We start from the raw sequence: 8,870 nt of genomic DNA, 5'->3' as shown, positions 1-8,870 counted from the left end.
AGATTCAGCAATTTCATCAGAAAATCTGTTTGCAAAACCCAAACTCTCTAAACCAAAAAAACCACGCTCATCTAAAGTCCAATCTACACGGGAAACTCTTGAAAATTTCATTGATAATCATACCCCACCATTCGTAAATTTCCACCAATTGTCCTTACTGATTGATAATGTCCAAGGCTCCCCCGACACTATTAGCGTCGTAAAAGAATTTACAACTGATATGGCTGGTTTACTCCATCTTTTACAAAGCAGCTATCAATATGCAAATGATAGATCTACAAAAAGCAAGTTTACAAAACTTCAAAAGAAACTACACAACCACTTAGGGAAAGAGATTTCTGACTTAGATAGTGACTCTTCTATAGACAATCGTTCAGTATCATCTAACTCTCAATAACAGGAAATGAAGAAGCTGACAGGATTGCACGAGAGGCAATTTTAAGTGATTTCTCGGAGCCGATAGACAAGTGTGTTTCCAGTGACTTAAAAGCTTATTTTAAAAAGTGTTGTGTTTGTGGCGAAATGAGTGGTCTCAAACTAATTCCAATTTAAATAAAATCAAAAATAATGTGTCTCAGTGGTTTCCATCGTCGCGAAATAGACGAGAACAAATTGCGGTTGCGCGTTTACGTCTAGGACATACCAGATTAACGCACTCCTACCTTTTCACAAAGAAAAATCCACCTATATGTGATCAGTGTAACGTCCGATTAACAGTCGAACACTTTTTAACAATTTGTAGTAAATATGACCAAGAAAGACAGCGCTACAAGATCCACTCGCTCTACCACAGGCTTTAGGTCAAAACTGTTCCTGTGACAATATAGTGAATTATCTTAGATCCATAAACATTTTGTATAATCTGTAGGTGTTTAATTTTGTTATTTATATTTTGTTCCGTCGCTAATAACCTTTTGGTGGATGCGACATCTTTTTCTAATAAAAAAAAAAAATAATCAAAACTTAAAAATCTATACTCTGTATTTTAAGAATGAAATAACTTCTAGTCATGCTAGTAGGGAAGTAGGAAGATATGTCCATAACTTATATAATACCGAAGTCATACGTTTAAGAACTGAGTTAGAGGCAACAGTAGTAACTCCTGACTTCTGTTCATAAATGAAATAACTGAAATCTTTAATCATATCCCAGAGTCTTGTATTATTTTAAGCGATTTTAATGACCACAATATACTTTCGAAAGGCAAAAACAGATTTCTCGAGACGTATAATCGAACAAATTGTTACTGATTCTAATATAAATATGCTTAACGATGAAATAATCAAAATATTTAATATTTTAATTAACAATGAGTTCTTAATAGACTTATCCCTTTGTGACCCTGTATCTCTGTTGTGGGATATGACATCCTAGTTTCATAAAAGCGATCATTTTCTCATACTAATTAGAAACAATAACCATATCTCCATATCAATTTCATCCAATAAATGGTGTCTAAAAAATGCAGATTGGTCTTTTAAATCTTTCAAATTTCTAATTAAAAAAAATTCTTAGTTGGTACAGCCCTTCGATGCAGATATTCCATTTCGCACAGTTTTTAACGTCCATAGCTCACGAGTCCGTAGGTTTTTCAAAGTTTCTTAAAAAACCTGCTCCAGTCCCATGGTGGAATTCTGACAGTAAAACAGCAATTAAAGATTTAAAAAAGGCGTTTTATAAATTTACAAGGTGCCCAACTTTACATAATCAGATGGAATTCAAAAGATTAAGGGCCAACTACAGATACAATTTAAAGAAAAGTATGAGAGAAGCCTCGGAAAAGTATGGCAGTAAGAAATAGCCTCGGTACAAGCAAACGTTTATCAACAAGAGTGACGAAAATCTATATACAAGTTTCCTAAGTCATAAAAAAAATGAATGCCTGTATAAATCTTGTTGACCATTATAATTTACCTATAAATGTCATATTTAAAATAGATGAACTGTTCGAAACAATAAACAAAGTTAAAGACACTAGTCAAGGGCTGACAACATACCTGCTACATTGTTAAAATCTATGCCAAAGGAAGACAAACAAGATCTTCTTGATGTCTATAATTTTAATTGGACAAAGAATGGTTTCCCAATTAATTGGTGTAACCTAATCGTAGTAGTTTTTAAATAGGGCAAAAATAAATCGGATCCAGAGTTTTATCGACCGATTTCTCTAACTTCTACTATGTATAAAGTACTCGAAAAATATAAGCAACAGACACACACACACACACACGCGCACTGATCAACCCTGCTCCTAGGAATATGTGTATACCAATCTAAGAATGGGATCCACATGTCCGAAGATCAAACCGGTCACACTTCGCTAGTCGAAGTGGTACCTATCTGACCCCCAGGTTTATCCTCCACACCTCCTCATCGTGTGACTTACGTGAGGAGGCTTATGATCTGAAAGTTACTTAAGGTGTCCTGGGTAATGGAACACCCTCTGTTTTTAATGACTGTGGTTATGCCACCTAACTGTAGGGGTAGCCACATCTAGGCTTTTCTCCCTATCATAAGCAACAGACTAATATATGGTACCTAGAATATCGACAGCTACTTAGCCCTCTTCAAAGTGGATTTAGAAAGTCCAGATCTACATTAGGCAACCTAGTGGATATTGAATCTGTACTTTATGAATTATTTGGATGCAGTCAAGAATGTTTGACTATCTTTGTTGATAACGCGTGCATATGATACAATAAGGAGATAAGATATCATAAGAATTCTGTCAAGTTGGTCGATTTAACGAAATGTTATCAAATTTATTAGTAATTTTAATATGGATTAAACTTCAAAGTTTGAATAGACAACGTTTTTTCAGATTCCATAGTTGAATTAAACGGCATTCCTCAAGGGTCTACTCTTAGTGTTGCCCTTTTCCCCTTTTGCTATCAATGACATCGCTAAATTATTTAGCCCATTAGTGAAAGCCCGTCTATTTTCTGATGATTGTGTTATATTATGCCAAGGAAAAAATATATCAACAATGATGACCTATATAGCAAGCAAGTAAAGATTAAAAAGGAGCGGTGTCAGGACACAACCCTGTCGTACACCCTTTTCGATTGAGAAATATGATGTAGATTCCAGTCGTACTCTCATAGGTGCCACTTGATTAATATAAAGGTTCTTTATGATTTTAAGGTCATTCTCATCTATTGAACGTTCCTGGAGCAATCTTACTAATTCTGAATGATTAACACAATCGAGCGCTTTCTTGTAATCTATAAAGCATGGGAAGATATCTGTTTGCTGATCTCTGCATTTCTGAAGTGGGATAGTTAAGCTATAAAGTGCCTTTTTTGTGCCAAATTCTTGTCTGAAACCGAAATGTGTGGAGCTGAGGTCTTTTTCACATCTAATGTATATTCTTGTGTGAATTATCTTTAAGAAGAGTTTTAGGACCTGGCTCAATAAGCTGATCACTCGGAATTGGTCGCAACTATTAGCGTTTGGCTTTTTGGGGATTGGTATAAAGGTTGACTGAAGCCAATCCTGTGGTATTTGACTGGACCTATAAATGTTATTAAAAAGATCTACCAAGGCGTCAATATTGTCTTCTGTCAACATTGTTAGAATCTCTATGTATATGTTGTCTGGGTCTGGTGCTTTTCCCCATTTGCTATGTTTGATTGTCCTTACAACTTCTGACTTCAATATTTTGAGGTAGGGTTCACTTTTATATTTACTTTCAGAGTTTCTTCTAGTGTTGTTGGAGTATAGTTGCTGTTTGTAGTTTCTCTAATGTTAAAGTAGATCCTTGGAATCAGTAATTAATTTATTGTCCTTCACAATACTGTTAAAACTGCAAGGTTTTTGTATGATCTGTCACTTCTTTACCGAGTTTATGTATGTTAAAGTGGTCATGTTTTTCTTCCAATTTCTCCATTTCTGTACACCTGTCCAGCAGCTAATGTTCTTTAGCTTCGTTAATCTGCTGATGTTTGGTTCGGTCTTTGTTTTTAAATGATCTGCGGTCGTCCATCCATGGTATTGATACTCATGACATATTTATAGACTACAAAGCAGCCTACGACTCTGTGAATAGGAGAGAAATGTTTAAAGCAATGAAAGAGCTAGGAATTCTAAATCAGTGGGTAAATTTAACAAAACTAACTCTTGAAAAAGTTGAATGTAGAGTACGAATTCAGTGGGAACTGTCTATACTGTTTAATCTGGCTCTGAAAAAAGTAATACGTGTGTCACAAATCACAACCACCGGTTCAATATAAAAGTACTAAGGCGAATCTATGTACCAGTGAACCACAATGGAGTGTGGAGAAGACGAGGAGAAGGTGATATCGTAAAACATATTAAGATAGGACGTCTGAGATGGATAGGGTAGGTAATGAGGATAGATCAAAATGATCCAGCTAGAAAAACGCTCCTTGATAGATCCATTGGTCAGAGAAGATGAGAAAGACCCAGAACAAGGTTCCTTGATAACATCGATGAAGACATGAGAAATATGGACGACTGGAGAGAAATTCTTAAGGAGGCTAGGACCCTCGCAGTGTTGTAAAGCCAGAATGATGATGATGATATAAAACTGTTATCTATAAAACATAAATTTTTATCAAACATATTCTCAATGTTTAGGACATACTTACAGTCAATGCTGCCAAAAAAATTAAATCACTTATAATTAAATTTGAATCGATCTTTTGCTCGCTCAAATGTACATCCAGAAGAGTATCAACTTCGACTAACAACTCACTAAAGTTCGTAATCAAAATGATAATTATATGTAGTCCAAAGACAGAATTTATCACATCGGCAATGTGATATATGTTTCTATATGATCGTTCGATTGATTGAATGTATAAATCTATATCGTGCTCTATCCAAAGTTTACCATTAGAAAGATTTTCAAGCTTTTGACAAATTTTATTTTGTCTCTCCGCAATGAACGTCGCTGTCTCATAAGAGAAAGCAATTATTATTATCATTTGTAGAATAATTAAACATGCGGCCAATTGTTCGATCAGCGTACATTGATCAGAGATTAATATACAAGAATACACTGCGAGTAAAAAAATGACAATCCAAAATAAGCTTCTTGCAAAAACTATATATCCTAAGATGTATTTACTTCCCAACTGTCGATTTACGGCTTTTAAATGTTTAAAAAATGTTTTCCATTGATTCCTACTTACAAAAAGTCTCTGTAGCATCAAAATATTCAAAAGTATATACGTGGAAGCATGTACCACCTCAATGCACATCGACGCCGTGGATGTGTACATTCTAGCGATTACATTATTATAGCCAGATACAGCGGTTGCAATAATAAAACATATTATAACAATGCATTGACAGCAAATGCTTCCACTTTTGTTGTTTGCAGGAAAAACTCCAAAAATGCTGCCGATATGGAACCAGTACCTTAAAGCAGTTGTATCGTCCATTGATACTTCCATTTTATGTCGGACTATCATTTATCCTTCATTTATTAGTTGATAAATTATTGTAAACTAAAAACCGATTTACAAAAATAACATCAGTTTAATTTCTTGCGTGTTGCACGATTTGTTAATTGGTTAAAATTATTTATATATAAGGTGTTGAATTTTTAGTTGAACGTAGTTTATATTTAACCTTATTTCTTGATTTTATTAAGGACAAAATATTTTTTTTTATTTTAAATTAAAGTGTTTCGGCAACTATGGGCCATTGACACTGGTACAAGTTTATTACAATATGCTTATGTTTACATACATATACAATGTGTTATATACAAGTTAGGATACATTAACAACATCTTAATATAGTTACACTAAGTAGTAAAGGTGACAGTCTTTTAGGAAACGAATTATGGCACTGTACATGTTTGTAGAACCAAGTAGATCACTTAAATTATTTTGAAAGTTGTAGTAGTCTCTTTGAGGTTTGTAGTGGACGCATTCTAGTAATATGTGCTGGACTGTTAAGGACTCATTACAATGTTCACAGCGGGGATGGTTTTCAGACGACATCGGATATCCATGAGTAAGACGAGTGTGACCTATTCTGAGCCTTCTGATAATAATATTGTCTTTTCTGCTCATTTGTGGCATGGTGATGGAGGTAACAGTTGGTTGAATTGTGCGTAGTTTTGTATTTTGCATATTCCAGTGTGTTTGCCAAGTGCTTAGTACGTTGTTCTTGATACTGGCCTTTAGGTCTTGGTGAAGTTGTATGTTTTCCATATTTTCTAAGGAGCAGGCCAGTTTTGCTGCATGATCAGCGTTGTCATTTCTATTGATACCAACATGGGATGGTATCCAGATGATAGTTACTGAAATACCATTCTTTGCACATTGCTAATGATTTCTCATTATTAATGGGCGAGTCTAATGCCTTGAGTATTCCATGCAGTTCGGCTGTGTGTATACTGCATCTGGGAGAAAGCCGATATGATGCTACTGTTGTATTTGAGGTACTGACAGCACAACCGACGGCCTGTTCTTCTTTGAAGGCATCTGTGTAGAGAATTTAGGACAAAATATTGTTTTACTATAAAAGCAATAAACAAAGTAAAATAAATAGCTTAGAACAAAAACTAATATACTGCTGTTGCTGTTAGTAAATATGAATATTGTAGATACATGAACAAAGAAATTATCCAATGACTATTTCACTAGACTATTTTTAACTGATAAAACGTTATAGCAACGCCACGGTTCCTACTGATAAAACTTTTTTCTCCCCGTGATTTCTCAGTGACAAAATTATGACAGATCCGTCGCGAAGGTGTCTGGTAATTCTATTATTGTCAGTTTGACAAACGTCATTGAGGAGTAATCAATTTTGGACAGACATAAGGTTTTGATGCCAGTCAGGTAAAGAAATAAAAAAATCGGTTTCGGAAAATGTCCCAGTAAACACGCAGAGGTCCAGAAGCTCTATTTGGACCTAATTTTTGGATTTTGGATTTCTCGAGGAGTATGCCTTTAACATGAAAAAAAGTAATGGTAAAGACTTTAAAGAGTTGTCTGTAAAGTTAATGAGGAATACTACAGCAAAAATGGTACAAGAAAAATATTTTACTGAGTACGGCATAAAAATCGACCCTTTCACAGATATATTTTTCAAATGTGCAAGATTGGCTAGAAATACAAAGCGGAGGCAGCTTCAACCTGTTTAAGAAAAAAGAAAACTCAGTTTAAAAGTATTATCCACCGAAGAACTATTAAAAATCATCCAAAGCTACGACGAGTAAACCCCCGATGGAGCACAAAAAAAAGTTTTTCACCTTTGCTCTTTGAACTTTCTTGAAGAGGCAATGAGGCCGTAAACTGCAAGATTCACATTTCCAAAAGGAATTTAATGTTATGGGAAAATTTACGGGCCAAATTTAATACAACAGCATTTTTTCCAAAACAAATCAAGGCGATTCGAAAAATTTGGCAAGCGGCAAGCAGCAAAAGCAGTTCATATTTTTTAGTTTAAGATCTAGTTGTTAACGTTTAGTTTTAATGTTCGTTGTCCATATAAGTTTTTTATCCAGGTGCAATCCCAAGTATTTGACAACTGGTTTCATAGGAATGGGAGTATTATTAATATAAACTTGTGGACATGTAGATTTTCTTGTTGTAAAAGTAATTTGTACCGATTTGCTAGCATTAACACTGATCTTCCATCGCTTAAGCCAGTTTTGTAATTGATCTAAATGATTTTATACTTTTGGTAATGCTACATTAGGGTCTATATCCACTGCCAAGATTTTTGTGTCATCGACAAATGTAGCTAAGAGGGCATCATTGCTGGTTGGAACGTCTGCTGTAACTATCAGATACAGAAATGGTCCCTTTTAATCTTGAGCCAATTAATTTTGATTTTTCTTATGTTCAACCCAAACCTCTTACAAGGTCATCTAACTCAGCTTGTGTAAACAACTGTGGTTGTAAATTTTCTGAAGGACACTGAAATTCATTATCATTTCCTGGACAACTTTCATTAGATTCAGATTCACTAGTATTTAAAATGTCATCAATATGTAGAAAAACTGCAGGGAGTGGCAGTTCAGGTCCATGCTCTACCCGACTTATAGCAGACGGGAGGTTAGGATAAACAATCACTTTCTTATTTTTGAAGTTATATCTAGAAACATTGACAGTATAAAAATAACAATCATTTGAATGATTTTTTGCTCTATCCATACCATAGGTACTACAAATCTGAAAGCTTTTCATAAATCCTCAACAAAAACCCAACATACATTATGAGGAGCCAAATTTTTCTCTTGTTCACCAATTTGCATACAAAAATGTGTAAAATACACCTTTTTTACAAAGTGAGTAATGTTTCCCTGTTGTTTTTTAATAACAAAATCACCACATATGTAACAAAATGTATTTGGACAGATTTTACAATCGCGACTAGCCATATGCACTTAAAAGCGTATGACTCAAACGCTGAAAAGTGAGGTTATGTTTATAATAATAAAGGAACTATACAGCTGTTAATGAAGAGGACAAAAAACAAAGATTGTTGTACAATTCATTTACAGTGCTACCAACCACGTAACATAGGATTTATTTTCTCCTTTAACAAAATAAAATGTAATTGTGCAATTACAGTCAGAAAAAAAACTCTGACAAATTGACTTCTTCAGAAGATCAGCATGTATATTTAAACTAAAAATAAAATAAACGGGAAGGGGTAACTGAAGCTACGAGTTAAAGAGATCTGACCAGATTGATATCAATTAGGTGAACTGGGAATGATAAGGGTACCACATGAGTTCTTTACATATAAACAATTATTTACTTACGTACTGACTAAGCCTAAAGAACTATAATGTTGGCGAGTGTAGAGTCAAGTACTTACAATTCAAAATAATTTTTTATTAGTAGTACAAAGGGGACGTTTGGTTTAAAGGATTTTTA

This window comes from Diabrotica undecimpunctata, chromosome 9, assembly GCF_040954645.1.
Source record: "Diabrotica undecimpunctata isolate CICGRU chromosome 9, icDiaUnde3, whole genome shotgun sequence".
NCBI lineage: Eukaryota > Metazoa > Arthropoda > Insecta > Coleoptera > Chrysomelidae > Diabrotica > Diabrotica undecimpunctata.
The sequence above is the reverse complement of the archived record's forward strand: the minus strand, read 5'-3'. Positions refer to the sequence as shown.